We start from the raw sequence: 26,597 nt of genomic DNA on the forward strand, positions 1-26,597 counted from the left end.
TATATGTAAATTCTGTTTTAATTACCCCATTGGCGGACCTCAGCAAACAAATCATGCAATCTTCATTACCCGATGACTTTAAGAGTGAGCATTTTGAGTGGATTTGGATCAAGTTGTTAATGAGAGCTAGAGCGGTGGCTTATTTCACTGGATTTTCACTTCCTGAGACAAGGAATCATGTACTGAATAAATCAAGTGCAAATCGCTTTGTCTTAGCCTCCAACAATCAACACTAGAAAGTGACTGTCTTTAACACAATCAGCAGGCTTCAGCATGGCAGCCTCGGAGCCCGGAATAGAAGAGTCACCTGGCAAGTGACCAGCCTCTCACGTTGTATCTCCTAAGAAGGGCAGTCTCTGATGATCTTTGCTATTGCTCGCGGCTTTTCTTACGGTTTACAAATTGTAGGGCAGCCACAATTGTGACACAGACAGGCAGTTTCTGTCCTCCTGACATTTATAATTCAAGAAGCCTCAGAGGAACCTTAGCCGGTTTGGCTCAGTGGATAGAACGTCGGCCTGTAGACCAAAGAGTCCCAGGTTCGATTTGGGTCAAGGGCACATACCTTGGTTGCAAGCTTCTCCCCAGCCAGGGCCCTGGTTGGGCTCATGCAGGAGGCAACCAATCAATATGTTTCTCTCACATCAATGTTTCTCTGTCTTTCCCTCTCTCTTCCACTCTCCCTAAAAATCAAAGGATAAAATATCCTCGGGTAAGGATTAACAACAGCAACAAAAGAAGCCTAAGAGGAAATATGTGAACTCTCCCTAAACCACCAAAGGAAGAGAGATGAGACAACTCGCCATACAAGCCCACCACAGTAAAATGCAGTCATGAAATTTAACTTGCTCAAGTTCTTCCTCAAAGTGAGCTCAAGGTCAGAAAAAGTCATGACTATCATTTAAGAACAATAGTATGTGAAGGTGAAAAAGAAAGCTTTGCACCTGCCTGACTTTCATCCACTTGATGTCACTACTACATTGGAGCATGCTTGTTAAAGATAAATGAAGTGAAATGATGGAACTTGCAAAGGGCTCAGTGCCTGGCACATAATAAGCACTCAATAAATGTTGGCTCTTCGGTCTTAGCTGTAAGATAGTCACATGCAGAATGACCTGTGTGAGTTAATCAAATGTCGGATATACACATTTTTCAATGTATGTAAAATTAAATTATAGTACAACTGGGCCAAGTTGAGAGCCTCCCAGAGCAGCAATTTTCAACTAGTGTGCCATAAGGATTTTTAAAACATGGAATACCTGACTATTAACTCAGGGGTACTAATCTCTTTTCCCTTAGATTGTCAAATTTAAAAAAAAAAGACAACAGCAACACAATAATAGCCATCTGGTGTGAATGAGTCAAAATTACAGTATATCTCTTTTTTGCCTAAAAATATTTTTGATATGCTGCAGAATTTTTTGTAATTATTGATGTGTGCCGTGAGATGAAAAAGGTTGAAAATCGCTGTCCTAAATATATGTGAAGTCCTGAAAATACCTCTACAGCATAACAGGGACTTGTTAGGACTTTATAAGAAAGGATTAGGACCATTTGTTTATTTTTTCAGAAGATTACTCTATGGGGACCTACAGGGAGATGCGAGGCTTGTTGGTTTGGGCTGGTCCTCCCCAAATTTGGGGATTATATAATGCAAATCATCTCGGATTTTAAACTGGCTATTCCCGACTATTGCCTTAACTAAAACAAGATAGCCCCCTACCTTCGCTGAGAGATCTCAGAGTCCCTGAAGTCTGGCAGCCTCCACTAAGCCAGCTGCTGTTTGCAGGATTCGGATGATCTGGGACTTCCCAGGTGTCAGAAGCAAACAATAGATCACAGCTGGCATTAATTGGCAGCACCCTGGTTGGCAGTCTCAGCAGAGAGAGGCCAAACACTGAACAGGCCACGGAGAGAGGACTCCCCTCACTCGGCTAATATTAATTGAAATGTCTTCGTGGAATGCTGTTTTGCACATTGCAATGAAAACAGTTTGTTTTTAGGCTTTAAACATCCCTCTGCTGTGTTTGCAATCTGAACACTACAGCATGTGTTAAAACATAAGATCCAGGGAGGCAAACTGACTATAAACAGAGTAGTTTAGGAGCTGGGGGTGGGGAGGCAGGGTCTCTCTTTTGCAATGTTCAAGCTCAGGGAAGTGCACAGAAGTGATAACACAGCACAAGCAGGGGAAAAGAAAGAAATATTTAAACTTCAGAGGCTTTTTCACTGTGTTTGTTGGTAAGAACCTTACGGAGGGAACGTTATCTAAATCCATGCGTTTTCCCTCTGATGCTACCCTCTTAAAAATCCTAGGCCACTATGCTAAATATTACCCTGGTTTTCTAGGGCAATCGTCTCAATCCATCTAGTTAAAAGATACCTAGGAATGTGGTCTGTGACCAATAACACAGATTAGCATGCTAATGTTGTAAGGGCAGCATTGTGAAATAAGCCTGAGATATCCCTGGAATCAGACTGAGCACACCAGGCCAGCCCCCGTGTATCACTCAGGATTACACACAGACGGTTAAGAATACAGAACAATTGCTCCACATTTCTTTGTGCTGGTGTCATCTCCCTTTCGTATCTGGGAACAATACCCATATCTCGTCCTCGGCTACTGACATTTGTCATAAACTCCAATTGACCTTTTGCCAGAGGAGCTTCGGGATGATTCTCTTTTTTATCTTTCACAGTCTTCAGCGTGTAATGATTCATTCTGGAAGTATCCGGGGCCCCGCATGGGCTCCATGATGAACAAGAAGCAGGCAAATCAGTCCCTGCCTGAGGAATCCGAAGATATGTTTGTGACACAAGTAGACAATCTGGAAGACAATGACAGCTCTCTGGTGCAACGTGAACAGGTCAGGGCTAAAGAGCTAAAAAACAAGCCAGAGATATCTGTGCGGTCAGTTTACTCCTCAAAGGCTTTAGGGGAACATAAATTTGGAAATGCGTTTTAAAGAAAATGTGGGGTTTAGATGAGAAAACATATTTCAGATTTTTTTTTAAAGCAGAAGAAAAAAAACAGATAAATAAGAAAGCCTTAAGGAGCGACACAAAATATGTCAACTGGAATCAAGTGTACTCCCAGCTCTTTACATCACAGAAAAAATGAGGAAGTTGTGGTTATACTGGTTCATCATCCAGACATTAGAATAACCCAGGTTTTACAGATAGAAACATTAATGTAAAACAGTTAAGTCTCCAAAAATTATGACTCCAGCCAGTGTCGATAAGGCATAACAATAGCACTGAACAAAGGCAGTAAAAGCCCTCCCTGGAGTAGGATTCACTCAGTCCTGGTCCTACAAGAGGTATTCAAATGTGTGGAAACATTCTCTAATTCTTCTCTGACACTCATAAACCATTACCTCTCAGCAGCTACAAACATCTTCAGTCCACCTTAAGGCACCTAGGCAACTCTCTTCATTTCCTCCCTCCTATTTTTCTCCCACTGTCCCCTGCACACTCATATTCAAAAGACGGAGGGGCAAACCCTTTCAGAACTTTTTTTCTTTTCCTATCCCAAAGCACTCCTACTTCTAACTGGCCATGTGAACATAACCCTTGGACTCGGTGTGCACAGCTCTAATACCTAAGAGTCAGTGTGCTGTGAGAAACAAATGTTCTGTAGCTGAAAACATTTTGCTCAATTTCCGTGGATAGACTGTCATGCAAAGATTGAAAACCCTGACCTTAAAAAGACAAGCGCGTGCCTTCGTTGCATACACTTCACTTGATGTAGGAATGCAATTTATGTCTTATGTTTTAAAAGTTCCATTGAAATTAAAGTTCCAAGACACAAGTGAAACTTTGTCCGCTCTTAATCCCAGGAAAAACAATGTTATTTAAGGCAACCCATTGTCCAGCCAATCACTCCCCTGTGATAATCTTCCCCACCTACTGAGTATCACAGGGATGAGGGAATTCGAGATGAGTTTATTATTATACTTTCTAACCTTCAAACTGCGAACTAAACAAACACAAGAGTGGGTGTTTAAAAATTAAGTGTGTTAATACAGATCATACTAATAAATTTCAAGGCAAGCTCTGGGGGATCCACTATAAATGGCTGGTTACTTTCATCACAGTTATAGTAAGTATCTAGTGGTAGAAATAAACTCACACATCACTCTCTATTAATGTGCTGAAAACGTACCAATCCAGTTGCTTCCAAATGGGATTCAGAAACAAAGGATTCATTCAATACATGTGGAAAAGGCTTTGAGATCTTTTGAAGAAAGGATAGACATGTGGAGAGTCCACATTTTTATAGGTGACTTGTTCTAGATTTAATTACTGCAATAGAGAATTGCAAGACTTTTTTTTTATTATTATTCTGTCTACACCCCTGCCGACCTACCTACATAAACTTGGGCAAATTCTTAAGCATTCAGAGAGCATTACTTATGACCTCATAAACAAAAATGTGTGAAAACCAGAGCAAAAGTTGGACCTTCCAGTCAATCTGAGATATATGCTTAGGAATATATCAGATGAAGGCAAGCTATTGCCAAACAAAGATAAGAAATAATATAATTATAGAATTTAAAAGCCAAAGACAATCTCAGAGCTTGTTGAGTCCCTGCTCATTTCAAGTCCGAAATCTGGGAGGAATACATAAGATGTCCAAGGCCATACAGCCAAGATGTACAGCATCATGGGAACCTGGGAACCAGGAAACTGAAGCAACATGCACACGTACTCACACACGCACATAAGTTATAATGTTTAGAAGAAAGATTTCTTCATGTATATATAATGTTTGTACAACAAGGAAGTTATTGGCAAAACAATAGAAAAACTGTTTTCTCTCTTAATGTCTCTTAAAGAAATATGTTACTGCAAAAGTGGTTCCAGTCCCAAGGCAAACAAAACAAGGCTGTTCCCACTGGTGTGTAGGTCTTCTGCTTCCATCCTAGCTATGGAGAAACAGAAGAAAACAATGAAGGAGGAACCAAGAAACAAAAAAGAAAATTATTACTACTATTGAGGTAACACAGTCCAGGGGCAAAATTCCATAAAGAGGATTTTATTGTATTACTAGAGGCCCGGTGCACAAAATTTGTGCACAAGGCGGGGGGGAAGGGGAGCCTCAGCCCAGCCTGCACCCTCTCCAATCCAGGACCCCTCAGGGGATATCCAACTGCTGGCAGTCAGACATCCCTCTCACAATCCAGGACTACTGACTTCTAACTGCTCACCTTTCTGCCTGCCTGACCGCCCCCAACTGCCCCCCTGCCCCCACCAGCCTGGTCGCCCCTCACTGCCCCTCCCTGCCTGCCTAGTCGCCCCCAACTGCCCCCCCCCCGCGGTCACCCCATGCAGCCTTCTGCTCGGTCATTTGGTTGCCCCTCACTAACCGCCCTGCTGGCCTGGTCGCCCCATGCAGCCTGCTGCTCAGTCATTTGGTCATCCCTCACTAATCCCCTTGCTGGCCTGGTCGCCCCACGCAGCCTGTTAGGTCGTCCATTCAGTTGCAATGGTCGCTTAGGCTTTTATTATTATAGACTAGCGTTCCTGTTGCAGGAAGTTTCCTGCAATAGGGCTTCCTGCTGCACTCTATCCCGCCCCACCTGCTTTCCTCCATTCTCCACCAGCCCCGCCTGTGCTCCTCCCTTCTCCCCTGGCCCCGCCTGCGCTCCTCCCTTCTCCCCCGTCCCGCCTTCTCCGCCAGCCTGCCTGCTTTCCTCCCTTCTCTGCCAGCCCGCCTGCACTTCTTCCTTCTCCACCAGCCCCAACTGCGCTCCTCCCTTCTCCCCCGCCCCGCCTTCTCCGCCAGCCCGCCTGCACTCCTCCCTTCTCCTTCGCTCTGCTTGCTTGCTTCTCCGCAGCTTTGCTCCCTTCTGCAGCTCTTGGCTTCTTTCTATGCTGTCTTGATATGCAAATTAACCGCCATCTTGGTTGGGGTAATTTGCATATTTGTCCTGATTGGTTGGTGGGCGTGGTTTGGCTGGTGGGCGTGGCTTGGGCATAGCGAAGGTGCGGTCAATTTGCATATTAGTCTATTATTAGGTAGGATGGATAAAATTCATCCCCCAAATTACTAATTTTGTCTAGTAACAATATATATATAGCTATTATAAAATAAGGAATACCTATACTTGTTACAATTATTGTGTTGTTGCTACAATTTATATGCCAAACTCTCCTTCAAAATTAATATTATTAATGTTTTTAGCTCTTAGTGAAGAAATGATTCTGAGCTGCCTAAAGTTCTAGATTTATTTGGAATTACTGACACTTTTCTATCAGTCCACCATGTTTGCAAATCTCTCCTGTTCTTAAATAAGCTGTCTCTTTGTCCTTTCTGACTCTATCACCTTCTTTATCTTTCCCTAACTAGCCCTTAAAGAAGTGACATAGATCGGCAGTCTCTGCTTCTCCTTTAATCTTCCATGCACAGGGTCTTTTTCAGGTCTATTGAACCTGTTTCACGATGGCCCACAGATCTCCAGACCCAAAGGCCTTCTCTCAATTCTCATCTGCCTGGCATCCAACCACCTTCTTCTGGGAACTCAGCCTTTCATGGCTCCCTTGAAGTTACTTAATCCCAATCTTTATGAACATATCCCAATCTTTATGAACAGCTCCCAATCTTTATGAACATATCCCAATCTTTATGAACAGCTCCCAATCTTTATGAACATATCCCAATCTTTATGAACAGTTCCCAACCTCTCACTGGGTCCTCCACCTCCACCTCCACCACTGGCCCCCCAACTCAGTCAATAACAATTTCATCTACTCTCCAGGTTTCATCTATACTGGTGCTTCTCCAGCGAGCATGATGTTGCTGCCAGGAGACATTCAGCAATATGTGGAGGCATTTTCGGTTGTCACAACTGCAGGGCATGTCGACCATTGGCACCTAGTGGGTGGAGGACAGAAATGCCTCTAAAATTCCTAGAGTATACATCCTACAGAACACAGGACAGCCTTCCAAAACAAGACATTTTAGCCAGCCCAAAATGTCCAGAGTGAAAGAATAAGAAACCTTGATCTATACTATGTATAGACTAATGGTTTTTATATAATTATCTACCGTCTACATCCCTCAACTAAATTTCATTCCTATTTTTAGTACATCTCCCCGGTAATCATCATTATTTACTTCTAAACCTCCTCTTTTTATAGTCTCTGTCCCAGGTAAAGGCCTCATTAACTCCAAGCTAAAGTTAGAAACCTTGGCATCATTTTCTACTCCCTCTTCATCACCCACACAACTTATGTGTCACTGTGTTCTGTTTTATTTTATAATCCAATAACCTCCTGGGTGATCTGGTTGACTCCAGCCTCACCCCATTCCACTGCATTTATACAACAGCAGCCACCCTTCTGCAACCAAAGTTTTTTCCGTTCTCTTTTACTTAAAAATTGTCAGTGTCTCTCACCGCCTAGAGGAGGAATTCTCAACCTGGATTTCAGGCTTGTGGAGAGGAAATGAAATGGGAATAGAGGGGATTTCCACACACCACCTAAAATTATATCTAAAGGTCAGCATGCAGTGCATTTTCTGGAAAGCATATAAACAGCTTTCAGTAGACTTCCTATGGCAGTGATTCTCAAACTTGAGCCTACGTCAAAAACCTCCTAGAAAGCGTGTTGAAACAGATTGCTAGGTCCCAGATTAGTGTTGACTTTAGCAGGTCTGGATTTAGGTCTGATCCTGGGAGCACATTTGGAGAGGAGACTTTATAAAAATAGGGAGGTCCCCCCTCATTCCCACAGGTTCTATTGGGTGTGGCCTGGGCTTCTGGATTCTTTTTAATCTCCCTAGGTGATTCTAAGGGCCATAAAGTTTGCAAACCAGTGCTCTGAGGGATCCATAAGCCAAACTAGGTAAAGAACCTAAGGGATAGGGCAAAACGTGCTTGCACAGAGCCTCCTCATCTGGCCTCCACCTCCCTTTCAGGCCCCTACACCACACCACTCCTCAGTAGCCTATTCCTCTCTCTCTCTCCTTCCATCGCTTCACACTTAACCCTCTAAAGAGCTCACCACACCAATAAGAATGCCCTACATGCACTGGGAACCTTCCTGCCACTATCCATATACTTCCCTCTGCCAGGAATGCTCTTCCCCAAACAATCTTTCTGGAAAATTCTACTCCTTCAAAATTAGCTAAGATGTTACCTGCTCTGACTCTCTCAGTTCCAAACCCAAGCCCAAACAGCACCCAGGCAGAATTATCACTCTCTATGTGATGTTCCCATAGCACATTATGCATACCTCTCTTTTGGCATAGTATAAAAGCCCATCATTTACACTGCTGTAATCTCACTGGGTTGTGATATCCCGCAAGACTGGGAAGATCTGGTACCTCTTGCAGCCCCTGGCACAGCCTAAGTAGTCAATATAAGGTACTAGTTCTTTCATTCATCCAGCAGGCAAAGGGAAGTTGCCTTGGTCTAAACCCTTCCTAAATTTTTTGTTTTAAGATTGTTCTACATTTTAAATGGCAAACAAAACTGTAGATAGTGAAAATTCTTTGAATGAGCAGGAGTCTTCTGAATGGGTATGAAAATTAGAAAGGGCATCGTGCCTGTAAGACAGACCTCAACAGCTTTATGTACTTAACTCTCAAAACTGAATATTTAATTTAGCATGTTCAAATACTTGAAGTTCTCATTGGCAAACCTGCAAATAACTACTTAAAATGTGTGTGTGGTGGGAGAAATGACTATAAAAATGTCAACTTGGGAGAGCACTGATCTGTTTCTCTGCGTCTAATTGCTGCCCTGTGTAACGCGATGGGAATTCTCACAGCGAAATACAGAGGATGTGAATCGGACCCAGATGTGTGCCCCCAGTCTCCTCAGCCTGGTTTTCAATAAACATTTTTTTTTACTTCTCTTCCCTGTCCTTCATAATAGCACAGATAAATGTTACATTTTAGACTCTAATCCCTCAAGAAAACATATTATACAGAATAAAGCAAGTCTATTATTTTGTGGTTTTAAAGAGGATGGATTAGAAATAACATTGATCGTGATTTCAAATTTCTACAAAAAGCTAGCAAACCTAATTGCTATCTTTTTTTTTTTCTTTCTTTTTTTTTTTCTTTTTTTTTGGGGGGGGGGGGTTTAATGGCTATCATTTTTGTATCAGAATTTGGGAATGTGGGTCAGCTAAGAAGCATTTTTAAAGGGTAACAAAGGACTAAGTGACTTTGATGGAATATGATACCTTCTGTAGTCACTTTGAGATAATCATAGCTGAAAGCAACAAAATTACTCAGAATTTTAGAGTGAAGCTGCTGTTACTTTTCATTATAAATTGGTTATAAAAATTTTGTCATTTTCCTGACTCTATAAGTGTAATTATCTTGAATAATATGAGTTTTGAAAACTAACTATATTACAAAAGATTTAAAAATATGTAATTCAGTAATCCATTTATTTTTCATTATTAGCTTTTTTATTTTTACAAATAAAATATACAGTTATTACTCAGAATTCCACAAAAGTACCAACACTACACATTCTGCCTTTCATTTCCTGAATTTCTTAACTGGATTATAGGAGTTAAGCAATTCTCATTTGACCAAGTTGGATGTTTTGAAGCTTAAAAGTTTTTTCTAGGCATAAATATCTAGGGAACCATTTTTCACTTCCCTTTTGCACTTCTTTACCTCCTTAAATAATATTGTTTTTACTTATTCACTCCATTTGTTAAAGATAAATGGGACACAAAGAATCAAATTAAAAGTTTTCGTGGATATTGTGTGTATTTGTGTGTGTATGTGTGTGTGTGTGTGTGTGTGCGCGCGCGCGCGCGCGCGCGCGCATGTGTGTTCCTACTATCTGAGAAAACTTTGTGAATTCTTAAGCATTGTACGTTTATAATACCACAGTCTGATTACAGGTAACTGGTGGCATAATTTTGATACTGGTTCCCAATGCTCTTTTTTTGGAGAACATGAATGAATCTGCAGTTAGAACGAATCTTCTCTTGCTGACAGTTTTCCTGAATTGCGAAGGTTTCTTGGCTAGATCTAAGACCTGTGGTTGAAGCATCATCAATTTAATAGTTTTTCCCCTCCATGTCCCCATCTCTTGCTTACTACCCCAAGGTACAAGAGCAATAAATTGAATTATTTAATTTATCAAATTAAAGTACCTCACTGGAAACTTGCTGTGACACTGTCCTTAGGCACTCTGTCTACCAAGACACCACACAGAGGTAAAAAGTTTTTAAGTGAGGTTCTTTCCTGGTATTTATATTAAATAAATTTCTTTGCACAAGGTCCAAAATGGACTCATCTTACCCTGAATTCCTAGCAAGAGTAATTTAATTCTGTAGTGAGTATTCTACGTAGCAGCAAAACTCACAGTCTGTGAGTGGGTGGTCAATAGATATGTTCTTTCAAGTTAAAAATAAGTTCTCATCAAGAAGAGTGTTTTGACTATGTTGCTTATCTGTGATAGCTCTGACGATAAAAAAAATCCTCCTCTGAGGTTCCATTTGAATACTAAATAAAACCCCACAGGAACAATTTAGCAGTTGTAAGTATTCCCTAAACTGTCAGTGGAATATTATGCTAATATAATGGCATTGGGAAATCTGAAATGAACACTACTTTTAGTGACTGAGATATTTTCAAACAGCCAAAACTTATCAATTTCACAGTGCAGAATGGTTATAAATGAAAAATTTTGATGAACTGCAAAATAATTTTAATTATGTTTATTCAGTTTCGTGGTCCTCATTTATTCTTACAAAGTATTTTTGATAACCAGTGAAATGTTGCCTCATATGAAGTTCATTACTATCAGAATCTACAATCTTCAAAATATGAAAGGAAAGATAAGTCTGATTAAGACAGACCTTTAATTGCTTTCTCCCAATAAAAAAATTAGACTATGGGAGACCATGATATTTTAAATGTTGGGAAAGTTCCAGAGTATTCCAATATTAAGGGAGAAAGTTGTTTGTATTCAGAGAAAACTAGCTCTAATTTAATAGAAATTTAAACCCAGATGTTAACATTTTTATACACAATTTCTTGGCAAAGAGGGAATATATCATGCAAATGGAATATAGAGGGGCTTTTCTATTAGGTCTGAAAGAGATTTTCTCTGAACCAGGTGTTAGTTATGAATTTATAATTCTTTGGGAGGCTAGACGTGATGGCAACAGCTAATAATGAAGCATACTCAGCGTATATATAACACCCACCAACTGGCTTGTCCATCAAATTCAGCAAACTTCCTATGGGGACAATTTCTATATTGGTAACTATGAAACTCCTAAAATTGCTTTGTTGAACCTGGAAATGCCATAAATTTTGTTTTGTATAATCTTTTATTTTTAAGTCTTGATAACTAATTTTCTCTATAGTATGAAATCCAATAGTAACATAGATAAATTGTATTTGGATATATTTATTAACTAATGTGCTTTCTCTTCAGTGATTCTTTTTTTTTTCTTTCTTTATTGATTAAGGTATTACATATGTGTCCTTATCCCCCCATTTTCCCCTCCCTCCCCGCCCCCACTCATGCCCTCACCCCCCTGGTGTCTGTGTCCATTGGTTAGGCTTATATGCATGCATACGAGTTCTTTGGTTGATCTCTCCCCCTTACCCCCATCCTCCCCTACCTTCCCTCTGAGGTTTGATTCTCTGTCTCTGGATCTGTTTCTGTTCATCAGTTTATGTTGTTCATTATATTCCACAAATGAGTGAGGTCATGTGATATTTATCTTTCTCTAACTGACTTATTTCGATTAGCATAATGCTCTCCAGTTCCATCTATGTATTGCGAATGATAGGAGTTCCTTCTTTTTCAAAAGCAGCATAGTATTCCATTGTGTAGATGTACCATAGTTTTCTAATCCACTCATCTGCTGATGGGCACTTAGGCTGTTTCCAAATCTTAGCTATTGTAAATTGTGCTGCTATGAACATAGGGGTGCATATATCCTTTCTGATTGCTGTTTCTAGTTTCTTGGGATATATTCCTAGATGTGGGATCACTGGGTCAAATGGGAGTTCCATTTTTAGTTTTTAGAGGAAACTCCCTACTGTTCTCCACAGTGGCTGCACCAGTCTGCATTCCCACCAGCAGTGCACGGGGGTTCATTTTTCTCCAAATCCTCACCAGCACTTGTCATTTGTTGGTTTATTGATGACAGCCATTCTGACAGGTGTGAGATGGTACCTCATTGTTGTTTTGATTTGCATCTCTCGAATGATTAGTGACTTTGAGCATGTTTTCATATGTCTCTTGGCCTTCCTTATGTCTGTCCTCTTTCGAAAATTATCTATTTAAGTCCGTTGCCCATTTTTTGATTGGGTTATTTATCTTCCTTTTGTTAAGTTGTATGAGTTCCCTGTAAATGTTGGAGATTAAACTCTTATCAGAGATAACATTGGCAAATATGTTCTCCCATGCAGTGGGCTTTCTTGTTGTTTTGTGGATGGTTTCTTTTGCTGTGCAGAATGATACTATACATAGAAAACCCTAAAGACTCCATCAAAAAATTATTAGACTTAATAAATGAATTTGGCAATGTAGCAGGATACAAAATTAATGCCAAGAAATCTATGGCATTTTTATACACCAATAGTGAGATTACAGAAAGAGAGATTTAAAAAGCAATCCCATTTACCATTGCACCAAAAAAATTAAGTTACCTAGGAATAAACTTAACTAAGGAGGTAAAAGACCCGTACTCGGAAAACTACAGGACACAGAAAAAAGAGATAGAGGAAGACATAAACAGATGCAAGAACATACCATGTTCATGGATTGTTAAAATCAACATCATTAAAATGTCCATACTACCCAAAGCAATCTAACGCTTCAATGCACTCCCCATTAAAATACCAACGGCATACTTCACAAACCTAGAATGAACTCTCCAAAAATTCACATGGAATAAAAAAAAAAAAAAGACACCCCCCCCCCCAATAGCTGCAACAATCCTGAGAAAGAAGAACAAAGTAGGAGGAATCTCAATACCAGATATCAAGCTGTATTATAAAGCCATTGTTCTCAAAACTGCCTGGTACTGGCACAAGAACAGACATATAGACCAATGGAATAGAATAGAGAACCCAGAAATTGACCCAAACCACTATGCTCAATTAATATTCCACAAAGGAGGCAAGAGCACACAATGGAGTCAAGACAGTCTATTCAATAAATGGTGTTGGGAAAATTGGACAGATACATGCAAAAAAATGAAACTAGACCACCAACTTACACCATACACAAAAATAAACTCAAAATGGATAAAGGACTTAAACGTAAGAAGGGAAACCATAAAAATCTTTTTTTTTAATTACTTTATTGATTAAGGTATCACATATTTGTCCTCAACGCCCCCCCCCCCCATTCCCATCACAAACCCCTCCACATGCATGCCCCCACCCCCCTGTTGTCCGTGATCATAAAAATCTTAGAGGAATCCACAGGTAGCAAAATCTCAGACATATGCCGAAGCAATATCTTCACCAATATAGTTCCTAGGGCAATGGAAACTAAAGAGAAAATAAACTAATGGGACTACATCAAAATACAAAGCTTCTGCACAGCAGTGATTCTTTCTTAATCTGTGTCCCTTCCCTACTCAAAGACTTTGAGATATCCATTGCCTTAGGGCAGGGCTGTTACTTTGTTAAATAGAACAAAGGAGTAAAATCCTTTGGCTTTGGTGTTTCAAAGATTCCAAGCATAGGACAAAAAGATCTGGAATGATAACTACTTACTGTCAGAACCAGTTTTTCCTACCCACCCATCCCAGACTAGATGGAGTGAGAGAATGATCCTGCCAGAGGAAACAAGGGTGTTTGAGCTGCTCTGGCTATCTGAACAGAAAGAGGGTTGATCATGCTGAAGCCTTCAGAATGTTTTAGTGCAAGCATGTCAAACTCACCATGCGGCTCACAAGTAATATTTTTGCGGCCCATTCAATATAACAGTATGTAAGAAACGTTTTAATAAAAATTTCGTAACTTAATTTTTACAATATCCTGTTATACAGGATAATTACTAATAACGAACTACAACATTCACTAATGACTGATTACTATTTTCATGTTGCAATCATTTCCCTTGCATGCCTTACGTGCAGGCACACCATTTCTCTCCACTAATACTAGCAGCGAATATGTTAGCAGCTAATCGCCACATCATTAGTCTTGTACTGACTTGTTTGGTGTGCGCAACAGGAAATATTTTGCTTTCAGGGAACAAAACAAAATAGGTTTATTTGTGTTATGCTTATTAATTTCTGCAGTTATTCAGTGTCTGGTAAGTTAATGTTCAAGAAAAAATATTAATTTTTATTAAAATGTTCTATTATTTTATGTTAACGACTATTCATTTATTTCAGCCCTTTGTCTCTATATTCAACATGTCTCTATAGAAATAAACCTACGTTTCTATGAAAATTGAAGCTTTTGTTTTTTTGCGGCCCACATAAACTTAAACGTTGTTTATTTGGCCCATGTTAGCCTTTGAGTTTGACATGCTTGTTTTAGTGGATCTGAGAAGGGTGGAGTTGTGTAGGTGTAGCCAGAGAGCCAGAAAGCCTCACAGAGTATTCTTGGGCCCCAGTTTGGCGCAAAGGACATCAGAATAAAGATGGTTGCACAGAAGTTCTGGACAAAAGGGGTCTGAGATAACTACAGAAAGTTCCCCATGGTCCCACCAAGAAAGGCTCAGGAGAACAGAAAAATCTGACCTGCTCAAGAAGAGGGGGTCAAAAGTAGCTGAGAAAATGGAAGCTGAGACGATCAGATAAAATGAAGATCATTCAGGTTTGCAAAAGGATCTAAAGATCATCAACCAGAAACCTGATAAAACCTGAGTGTCCCGGTGGATGCCAGCAGGAAGACATGACAGCCACCATGACCTGGCACCATGGAAATAGGTTAAACCTGGATGCAGGTAGAGATCCTAGGTGTATCTCTAGTGGAGTAATCTGGCTCAGATAAAGCACTGTGACCCTGCAGTATTAGCCCTGTACTAAAGATGAAGAAAGAACATTTTCGCCCAGGTTTCAATTTAGTTATTTCAGATTTTAAAATCTGACCCAATATACTCTGCTAGAATAATGAGTCACTTCCATGTTATTCAATAAATAATGTGGTGACAACTGCCTCATCATGTTGAAAAGAAAATGATTCTTTATGTCAAAATAAATTCCAGATGGATCAAAGATTTTGAATTCCAAAATGAAACCATTAAGAGAAAACATGGGGAAATATTTTTTTAATTTTGTAATGTGAAAGGCTTTCCTAAACATGACACAAAATTGAAAAACTGTTAAGGAAAATGCCAAAAAACTATGAACAAAGTTAACAGACCAATGGCAGAAAGAAAGAAAAAAATTTACATCACATTTCGATAGTAAAAGAGCCAATTTTCTAATTTACATAATGTTTGTTTAAATTAGCAAGAAAGTTTTTTAAAACTAATGGAAAAATAAGCAAGTTGTGTAAATAAGCAGCTCACAGATATAGAAACAAAATGGCCAGTAGTCTGCAAAAAATTCTTAATCTGACTCATAATTAAAGAAATGCAGATTACTATAAATTTTCATCTATCAGATTTACAAAATTTTTGAAGTTTAATACCCAATGTTAATACAACTATGAAGAAACAGGTTATGAGGAATTCTGACACTTTTTTTATTATTATTGATTTTAGAGAGAGGAAGGGAGAGGGAGAAAGGATTAGAGACTTCAATGATGAAAGAAAACCATCTACCAGCTGCCTCCTGCACGCCCCCTATTGGGGTTTGAGCCCAAAACCCGGGCATGTGCCCTGACTGGGAATCGAACCATGACCTCCTGGTCCATGGGTCAACGCTCAACCACTGAGCCACACAGGCCAAGCAGAATTCTTACACTTTTGATGAGAGTTTTAAATGGTATGTTTTTAGTGCAATTTACTAGTAATAATCAAAATCAATAATGCATAAACATTTTTTTACTTGGCAATCCCACTATTAATAATTAACTACTGAAAAAGTAATGTTCCCACTGATTAGAATGTTTTTCACATAATTATGTATAGTAAGAATGAGTAGTAGAATAATCCAAAAGCTTATTAATGAGGGTGGTAAAATGTATTGTGATCTCATAAAATAGGATATTATGCAATCATTTTTTAAACTACATTTTTTAAAATATATTTTTATTGATTTTAGAGAGAGATGGAAACATCAATGATGAGAGAAAATCATTGATCCACTGCCTTTTGCATACCCCACACTGGGGATCAGGCCCACAACCCAGGCATGTGCCCTGACTGGGAATTGAACTGTGACCTCCTGGTTCATAGGTTGACGCTCAAACACTGAGCCATGCTCAGTGGCTAAAACAGTACATTTTTATGGATGCAAACAGAAGGTCTCTAAGTCATTTGATTAAGCAAAAAAGCAAGTTACATATGTTTATAATAAAAATCTCATTTGTGAAGACTTTGAAAAAATATATATGTACACATACATGCACATATATAATATTTGATAGGTGCAATTATATTTTTCTACCAAAAAAAAAAAAACAAACAAGCATAGGAAAGCTAAATGGTTACCTTTGAAGAGATTACTGAGGACAGAAGTGGTGGCCTGGAAAAGGAAGAGTGAGTTTTTGTTCTCATAACTCTGTACTCTTTGTGCATACTTTACTTTTATGTATTTTTATTTTTAAAAATGACCTTTTTTCAAAAATCAAAGACATGGGAGTTGTGTAGTTTTCCTTGGTTTAAAATTAAAAACCACACTTCAGTAAGTAAAATGTGCCTCTGGAGACCAGGACAGCTGCAGCTGCCAGCAAGGAGAGAATTTTGTCAGGCTTAGCCTATTTCTTAATTACTGGTTTTGTTATTACAAATAGCTGATTTCATTTTCATATCCCAAATTCCGCGAACCCTAACTCACACTAACTCAAAACCTAAGTACAAATCAGTGGTCTGCAGGTGCTCACGACTCACAATTAGTCCCTAATTAAATCAATCAGTAAAAAAGTGTCAGCGTACATTTCTAAGTTTTGTTTCCTAGTGTTTTGGCAAAAGGGATATGGAGAATCGAGACAATTGAAGACATGTTCCCTGCTTTTAGGCAGGCACATCTATCTTCCCTGTTCTCTTTCCCCAATGTCACGGGGCTAACTCCCACCAGCCCTCCTGTCACAGCTTCAATGACACATTCCCACAGAGGGACTCCCTCACCGCTTATCTAAGAGTGCCTCCCACCCATGCCCTCCTTATTCTCTGCCTTGGCTGCCTGTTGATTTACTTCTTGGCTTTTATGATGAATTGCAGTTATTTTTATTTAACTGTGAAATTGGTTTTTTGTCTGTCCTCCTCATTGGAATGTATGCTCCATGAGAGCAGGGCCAAAGCTGACTTGTCTAATGCACAGTTAGTATAATCCTAGCACATAAGTAATAATAAATGTGTGTTATAGAAATAAAAAATATGATAGTTGTGTGTGAGAGACTAATATTCACAATAGCTAGCCTTATTAAGTGTTTATATACAGTGTGTGCAATATTCTAAGTGTATGTTATATTCATGCCATACTTAAAACAATGATATAATTCCCATTATTGCTCCTATTTTACAGGTAAGAAAACAGATATAAAAAAGGTAAAGTAACTTGACCAAAGTCACAACCAGCTAATAAGGAAAAAGTTTTATATATATATATATATATATATATATATATATATATATATATATATATAGTAGCAGCTCTATGTATTAAGTATATACATACATATAATTCACATTTATATATGAAGTATATGACTGAGATTATAATTTTTAGCTACAGAAAGAAATGTGTACTCTTTCCCAACAAAACATTGAAAAAACGATTTAATGAAAATTAAAATACTCAATTCTATTTCTCTTTGACATGGAAGGAGGAAGCTCATTTCTCATCAAAAATGAGAGAGGACTTCCTTCTGCTTTCATCCTGTGGAAAAGTACATCAGTTCTTTTCAGAAATTCTGCAAGTAGTTTCACAGGCCCCTGTGCACACTTTTGTATAACTACAGAGGACTCCAGTAAAGCCAAAAGCAGCCAGTGACCCATTCTATTGTATGCAGAATATAATTGTCACTTCACTATTTATATCTGGCATATGGTTATGTAGTGTCATCATTATCAACAGCAGGAGCAACAAAAATAATTCTGATGTATAGTGCCTGATGTTTTAAAAGACCACATGCAAACTGATTCCCTTTACTTTTTTAATCCATATATATAAAAGCCTAAGCGACCGAATGACCTCATGACCGGTCAATCTGTTGCTATGACATGCACTGACCACCAGGGGACAGATGCTCAATGCACAGGATCGGGCTCCCTCCTGTCTGAATCGGGCCTTCGGGGATCAGGCTCCCTCCTGTCTGGATTGGGCCTGCGGGGATCGAGCCGAAACCAGCTATCCGACATCCCCCAAGGGGTCCTGGATTGCAAGAGGGTGCAGGCCAGGCTGAGGGATCCCACGGGTGCACCGGGCCTCTAGTGTTATAATGAAAGAAGATGGTATGGCCCGGCCATTGTGGCTCAGAGGTTGAGCTTTGATCTATAAACCAGGAGGTCACTGTTTGATTCCTGGCCAGGCACATTAAAAGGTTGCAGGCTTGATCCCCAGTAGAGGGCATGCAGGAGACAGCTGATCAATGATTCTTTCTCATCATTGATGTTTCTATCTATCTCTCCCTCACCCTTCCTTTCTGAAAACAATAAAAATATATTTTTAAAAAAGAAAATAGTATGGATAATGTAGGACATTTCTTATGAAAGCTCAATGAGAATGAATTGAAACAAAAGGATTAACTCAAAAGAAAGATTAATTTACTTGGACAAAAATATTCTACAATTCATTGCTGTATTCTTGTTCCTAAAGTAAGTCTTTCTTTTGTTTTCAATACACATGGGTCAAGATTCTATAAATTGACATGCAGCCTAAAGCAGACACACTAATTATAACAGTGCATATGTATTTCTTTCTCTTACCCACTGGCTTTATTCACACCAGTCAGGAAAACCATGCTAGCAACCCCCACTTCTAAAAACAGTAGTTACTAACAGGACTCTCTGAAATCAGTTCTCCATTAAAGTGTGTTTATGAATTTGAAATAAACAAAGAAACAAACTTTAAGCAGAGCAAATAAAGTACTGTTAAAACTTTATTGTTGTTGTTGTTAATCCTCACCCAGGGATATTTTTTCCATTGATTTTTAGAGATAGTGGAAGGGAGTGGGAGAGACAGAGAAAGAGAGAGAGACAGTTAGAGAGACACACTGATTGATTGCCTCCCGCACATGCCCCCACCTGGGCCAGATCGAGCCTGCAACCCAGGTATGTGCCCTTGACCGGAATCCAAATGGGTGACCTTTCAGTCCTCTAGCCAACCCTCTAACCACTAAACAAAACTGGCTAGGATTGTTAAAAATTTTTAATATTAATGAGTAGAACATCATTACCAAACAATCAAAATCACTTTGGAGTATCGATTTCCAGTCTTTTTTTGTCTCAGGGCACACATAAAGTAATTACTAAAAATATGCAGCACACCAAAAAACATATTTTTTGCCAACCTGACAAAAAAATTAGGTATACCGTAATTTTGATTCATTCACACCAGCTGGCTATCGTTGTGTTGGCTGTTGTCATTTTTTATTTGACAATCTAAGGAAAAAGAGGTCAGTGTGCCTAACTAAATAGTCCAGTATTGCCTGTTTCAAAAATTATTGCAGCACACCAGTTGAAAATTGCTGCTTTTGACCAATGGTTCTCAACTGGGGACAATTTTTCCTGCAGGGGACATTGGGGTATATCTGAAGACATTTTTTATTTTTCATTTTTTTATCATGAATTGGGGGAGGCATGCAGGGGATGCTACTGGTATCTACTGGGTAGAGGCTAGAGAGAGGATAAGTTGATAATTGATCCCATGGAGATGTCAAATAGATGGTTGAATAGACATATGTAGAGCTCATCATGGAAGTCAGGACTAGAGGCATGAGTTTAGGAATCATCTGTTTATAGTTAAATTTATGGGACTGAAAGAGATTACCGTATTTTCCAGCGTATAAGACAACTTTTTAACCCAGGAAAATCTTCTATACGCCCAGTCGTCTTATACGCCGGAAAATATGGTACCTCAAAATGAGTGCATATAAGGAAAAGTTACATAAACTCTGTGATAGGTTGTATTTTCATAGTACTTCCCAACCGACTTGCTCATATACAGTGTGACTCTGAGAAGTGAACTCTAAGTCCCCTCCTCTCAAATCTGGGTGGGCTTGTGAATCACAATGAAACTAATGTAGTGGAAGTGACCCTGTATGACTAAGAGTAGGTCAGAGAAGGAACACTTGCACTTGGATCTGTGAGCAATGACTCAAGTTCATCTACCTTGCAGCTGCCATCGTGTGAAGAAGCAGGCTCTCCAGCTGATGATCTGTTTTTATTGGCCGGTAATGTGTAGAAGTCAAGCACTGTTGACAAGGGACAAGGGTAAATCTGGGTCCAGGGTGATGGCCCTTACACTCTGCATCCAGATCTCAGCACTCTACATAGGGACCAGTCTCAGCATCTGGGAGAAAACCAAAGGAAACTTACTTTCCCTCTAATTATTTAGCTAGTAATTAGGAAAAAATACTTTTAAAAATGACTAGTGTTACCATCAGTAACCCTAGTATGGCTTCCCTTTGCTTAGTGATGGTGGGGACATAGTTGAGGGTGCAACTGGCACCAACTTATCTTTTTGTCTGCCCACAACATTCTCCACTCTTCAAAAAAGAAAAATACATTTACCCTGACACATCTATGAGGAAAATACATTCATTGTCAATACTCTGGTTTTTGGTCACCTACCTGTCACCCTCATTACCACCACTTTATAAAGTAAATTAGGTGCAAAGGCATATGTATCAGCTTACATACATTTATTTCTATATCACCTAGAGCTATTGTAGATGATCAGAACATGCTTTGGATGCTCAGGAAGTCATTATATCTTTAAAAATGCTTCAGATTATTTTTTTTAATTTCTTTATTGATTAAGGTGTCACATATTTGTCCTCATCCCCCCATTCCCATCCCCCACCCCTCCCCACGGATGCCCCCACTCCCCTGTTGTCCTTAACCATTGGTTAGGCTCGTATGCATGCACACAAGTACTTTGGTTGATCTCTCCCCCCTACCCTCACCCTCCCCTACCCTCCCTCTGAGGCCCGGCAGTCCGATCGATGCCTCCTTGTTTCTGGGTCTGTTCTTGTTCATCAGTCTATGTTGTTCATCATTTCCCCTAGATGAGTGAGATCATGTGTTACTAGAAATATACTTATAAGAACCGAATGTGAGACGAGCAATAATAGTTATGCTGACAGGCAAATGAATCAGTCTGTAGTGAGTTTCTTTCTGGACCAACAGTTCTTTTGAGACCCAATTTCAATGTCCACCAGTTCCTTATGTGTACATGTCGGCACTGACTTTTCAGCTCTGGATGGTGGACAAATGGTGGTAATGCAGGTCCGACTCCCTCTGGTTTGGTCTCGCCCGGACCCAGGGGCACGGCTTCACCCAGACTCAGGGGCGCGTGGCCTCACCCAGACCCAGGGGCGCATGGCCTCACCCGGACCAGGGACCCAGCCTCACCCGGATACAGGGGCGCACGGCCTCACCCGGACCCGGGATCCAGCTTCACCCGGACCCAGGGGCGTGCGGCCTCACCCGGATCCAGGGGTGCACGGCCTCACCTGGACCTGGGATTCAGCTACACCCAGACCCAGGGGCGCATGGCCTCACCCGGACCAGGGACCCAGCCTCACCCGGATACAGGGGCGCACGGCCTCACCCGGACCTGGGATCCAGCTTCACCCGGACCCGGGGGCGTGCGGCCTCACCCGGATCCAGGGGTGCACGGCCTCACCTGGACCTGGGATTCAGCTACACCCAGACCCAGGGGCGCATGGCCTCTCCCGGACCCAGTGGCGTGGCCTCACCCAGACCCGGGACCCAGCCTCACCCAGATCCAGGGGCGCACGGCCTCACCCGGACCGCTTCAGATTATTTGATATTATAATTATTGTAAGCACATTCATATACAATGCTACTAGGATGAGATGAGAAATAAATTTCAAGGACCTGGAAGAGCAGGCTTGTCTGTCTCATTACTGTTCTGCCATATATAACAATAAATTATGAACGTCCCACAGAAAAATTCCAAGGAGCACCACGAGTAATATGTTTGCTGCCAGACCCTTGGGAGGCAGTATCGTAGAGCTTCATATTATTACATATATTACTGTGTTTGTTCATTGTTTTGATTTGGGAAAATTAGTTATGAATTATTTCTGTAAAATAGAAGGTAAACAATTTTAATACTCTGTAACATTATTTCATTTATAAAATTACTGACTTCCAATTATATGACTACAATGATGTGCATATACATGAGCATATAGGAAAACACTACCAGTATTCAAAGAATATGTGTTTCTCTATATATGGCTAAATACACATGTTAATTTGACCAAAAAATAATAATATAATTTTAAAATTTTTTCAGAGCATGATTTAATAATACAAAAGCATTTAATGTCACATATTCTTAACAGAAGTACAATTTGATTTTATTGTTGTATTTCTTCATGTGTAAAATCAAACTATCAGTTCTTTGATCCTTCAAGATAATTTAATGCACAAATTAAATTTGGAGAATTTAGAGGGAAATAGTTTTTATCTTGACTTATCAAAATAATTGCTTTAATTTCTCCATGATCCAATTCATATCAATTTAAAAATATTAACTTATTGGCAATATATCACACACATAGTCACATTTATTTTTATAACCATGGTCTCAGCTACAAAGTAGAAATCATAATTATAAGAACCTAGAAATCCTTATTTTTGTAAAATATGTTGTTTAATTTATTATTATTGTCAAATATCTCACATTTATACAGTTAAATGTTTCAGTGTTTTAAACTCACTCACATTAGGTAAAATAGGTGCTATGTTTATTTTTCAGGTGAAGAAACTGAGGTTAAGGTAAAGGATCTTACCCCAGAATGTGTAACTAGTTTAGGGAGGTAACTGACCACAGGACTCACGTACCCCAGTATCTTCATATTTTCTTTTCTTAAAAATATATTTGGATTGATTTCAGAGAGGAGAGGAAAGGAGAAGGAGAGAGAGATAGAAACACCAATGATGAGAGAGAATCATTGATCAGCTGCCTCCTGCACACCCCTCACTAAGGATTGAGCTAGCAACCCAAGCATGTGCCCTGACCAGGAATCAAACCGTGACCTCTTCATTCATAGATCTGCACTCAACTACTGAGCCACGCCAGATGGCTTTGTATTTTCTAATAAAAGTTGTCACTCTGCTGGGCCAGAAGGTAAGTCTTCACTTTAATCAGGTTACTAATTATCAGTCACAGTTTAATAAATATAAATAATTTAAAATGACCAAAAATTGAATCTACATGCTTCTGAGAGCTTGAAAAGAAACTTATAACTAGAGAACGATCTTCTACCCGGATACTGCTACAGAATGAGTCCAAACTGACCACAAAAGAAAATGTGCCTGTGAGTTTTATTTCTACAGGGTCTTCAAGTCTCATTTTACAGAGCCTTGTGCTCAATGCAAATAGTATTTCACATCTAGATTGACTACAGTAAAAACTTTTTCACATTTTTCAAAGGATGAAACTTGTGGGACCCTGAGAGAAAGCTAAGTATAGCCTTGTGATTTAGTCCCGCGTGATAGAGTCATCAGCGCACTGGAAATAGTGTCCGGGTCACACAAATGATCCAGCTGAACAGTTAATGAGTGGTTATCATGGGCTCAGTGTCAACCGGGTGGGAAATGAATAGAAAATCCCAAACGTAAATTTGTTTAACATTTGCCATCAGTGACCCAGAGAGATAGAGGGCTTATTTAAGTTTGCATCTGGATAAGAGAAAATGTCCTTTCTGGCGGTAAAAATTTCAAAAATGAAGAGAAGGAGCACAACAGAATCAGAATTTAAATACTTTGATTAATTGGAAAGAAGTGGTCAGAGAAAGAATCAAGATCAATAGAACTAAGAAGTAGTATAGTGTCTTCGAGAAAATTAGATTATAAGAATACAGAATGAAAAAATACTGGCAATTGCTTGACCTTTTTGCTGTCTGCTTGTGTAACCCCCAAGTTCACTGTGGGCACATACATCCACCACACACACACCCATACACACACACATGTACACACACAGTATACCAAACAGAAATAGGATTCCAGATAGAAAAAACTGTGATGTGTATCTAGTATTTCATGTAGAAACTTTCTTTTAGTGAGACTCAGAAGCTTCTAGTGAATACGTATTCGTAAGTGTTGTCTTGTCATTGTGTGTGTGTGTGTTTACCTATATGCTTTATGAAATCATACAGCCTCCTGGGTAAAACAAAAGTATGAGAGGTGGGGAGGACATTGTGTGTGGGTTTGTTTTCTTTTTTCTTTTTAAAAAGACAAGTTGAAAATACTAAGTGATTAGGCCAAGATTATGCAAGGAATACGGTGCAAAAATAAAATTAAAAATTTGTTTAATGCTATGTTTATTCTTCTCAACCTGACAATTCTGCCTTCCCTATCCAGCCTTATTCAAAGACGGATCTTTGAAAATAAAGCACAATGTTTGAAAATAACAAACCTCACACCATGAAATAGAATAGATGAGGGAGAAAAACTAATCACATCATGCTGAAAACTTTTCTCTCAAAATTTGCAAATGCTAAAATGAAGAGTATTTCATGTTGATTGGCCTAATTTCCTTCTCCTAATAATTTACACAAAGATTTTAGATGAAATAGCCTTATAAGTTGGATGTGGAATAAATTGAGACCATGGCAATACCCTGCAGTTCAGATAGAAAGGGCAAACAATAACTTCGTATATTTTTTAAAAATCAATTTTTGCTTATGGGTGGGATTTTGCTATTTGAAGAGGGAGGGCAAAAGGACAATAGGATATTTTTTAAATCTCTATCCGTCATGAACTGGGACAAATGTAACTTCTCTGTAAAGCAGCATTCTCTTTGCTTCCCCCTTCAACACCAAGATAAAACTGTAAAATACGTTTTAAGAAAACAACGCATAATTGATTAAATCATTGTATTTAATAACTTGGGAGGAAATGTTTATATTTGTACATTGTTTTCATGGACCAGGCTACTTAAAATGTGCTCACTTCTTTTGGTGATACCATATATAATCTGTGATAAAATACTTCTCTGGATTTTGACCTTGCAAATGTGCTCATTTTAAAACAGACTGACTATGACGCTCTGTGCATGTGGGTGTGTGTCTGTGCATGTGTGTGAAGACAAACATGTATGTGAAAGACCCTTCACAAGAATTCTGTTCTCTTTCATCTAATTAGTCAACCCCTGACTTCAAATTTTTGGTTAGAAGTCCATAATTTAATCTCTTTTTTTTTCTTTTTTTTCTTTTTTTCCAGAATTTAATCTTAAAGAGGTTTGGCTTTTGTAGGAATTTCACTTGAGTTTTAATATTTTTTTCTATAGGTCCATAGGAGAAATTAAGTGGTTTAGGACAACTGAGATTAATGAAAATTTTATTAATTTTCACTGATTATTCATGACAAATTATAAAAGAGGGCAGCAATGAAAATTTAGAAACACGGAGATTGTCCTGAAGGTTTTTGGATTGCTTTATTGGAGGATTTTCAAAAGATACGTTCTGAAATATTTTTAAGAAAGCATGAAATGCCATGTCACGTCACATTAATTTATAGATATTGCCACATATGCTAAAAATATGGCCCATTCATTCTTGCCAAAAACAACCTTCCCTGAAGGTGAAATATATTGCACATCCTTGATTATCCCAAGTTTTTAATCCATTTCTAGCTCTGAAAATAGCAACAATTTATGGTCAAAAGTTATGTTAAATTAAGAAAATAAAAGTGTATTTTTTATTTTTCCCTCTGGTTTCAAAATGAAAGCCCGTTCCCTCCGTCATAGTTTCCCAGGACTGCTGTAACACAGTGCCGCAACTGGTGGCTTAGACTGCAGAAATGTATTGTCTCACAGCTCTGGAGGCTGGAAGCCTGAGATCAAGGTGTCAGCAGGATGGCTTCCTTCCGAGAGCTGTGAGGAAAGGACCTGTTCAGCCTCTCTCCTGGGCTTGCAGATGGCCAACTTCTCTCTGCGCCTCTTCCCATGGCCTTTTGTCCTGTTTGTGTGTCTGTCTCCAAATTTCCCCTTTTTATAAGAATACCACTCAGATTGGGTTAGGACCACCCTAAGAACCTCATTTTAACTGGATTACACATATAAAGACCCTCTCTCCTTATAAAGTCACATTGAGGTACTGGGAGTTATGACTTCAACATATGAATATGGGGAAGGGACATACAACTTAAAGCATAACACCGTCGTAAAACTTTTCTTTGTGTAGAAAATTTTTCATGTAAATAAAATATCTGAATAAAGAGGAAAAATTCAGACCATGTCTCTGTGGGTGCAACCCACTTGGGTTAGATGAAAGCACTGGGTCTATGCTTAGGCAAGTCCAATATCCAATGAGATCCATTCAAGTT

The 26,597-nt window shown here is 39.3% G+C and overlaps 1 pseudogene across 1 annotated transcript in view; it reads left to right on the forward strand.

Moving 5' to 3' along the window:
* Window positions 1–2,744: 2,744 nt before the first annotated feature.
* LOC307102775 (apoptosis regulatory protein Siva-like) overlaps window positions 2,745–26,597 on the forward strand; it is a 69,287-nt pseudogene continuing 45,434 nt past the window's right edge. The window contains exon 1 of the transcript in view: window positions 2,745–2,867. The product of the transcript in view is annotated as an apoptosis regulatory protein Siva-like (transcript). The remainder of the gene's footprint in view (window positions 2,868–26,597) is intronic.

This window comes from Cnephaeus nilssonii, assembly GCF_951640355.1.
Source record: "Cnephaeus nilssonii genome assembly, chromosome: 1".
Taxonomy (NCBI): domain Eukaryota; kingdom Metazoa; phylum Chordata; class Mammalia; order Chiroptera; family Vespertilionidae; genus Cnephaeus; species Cnephaeus nilssonii.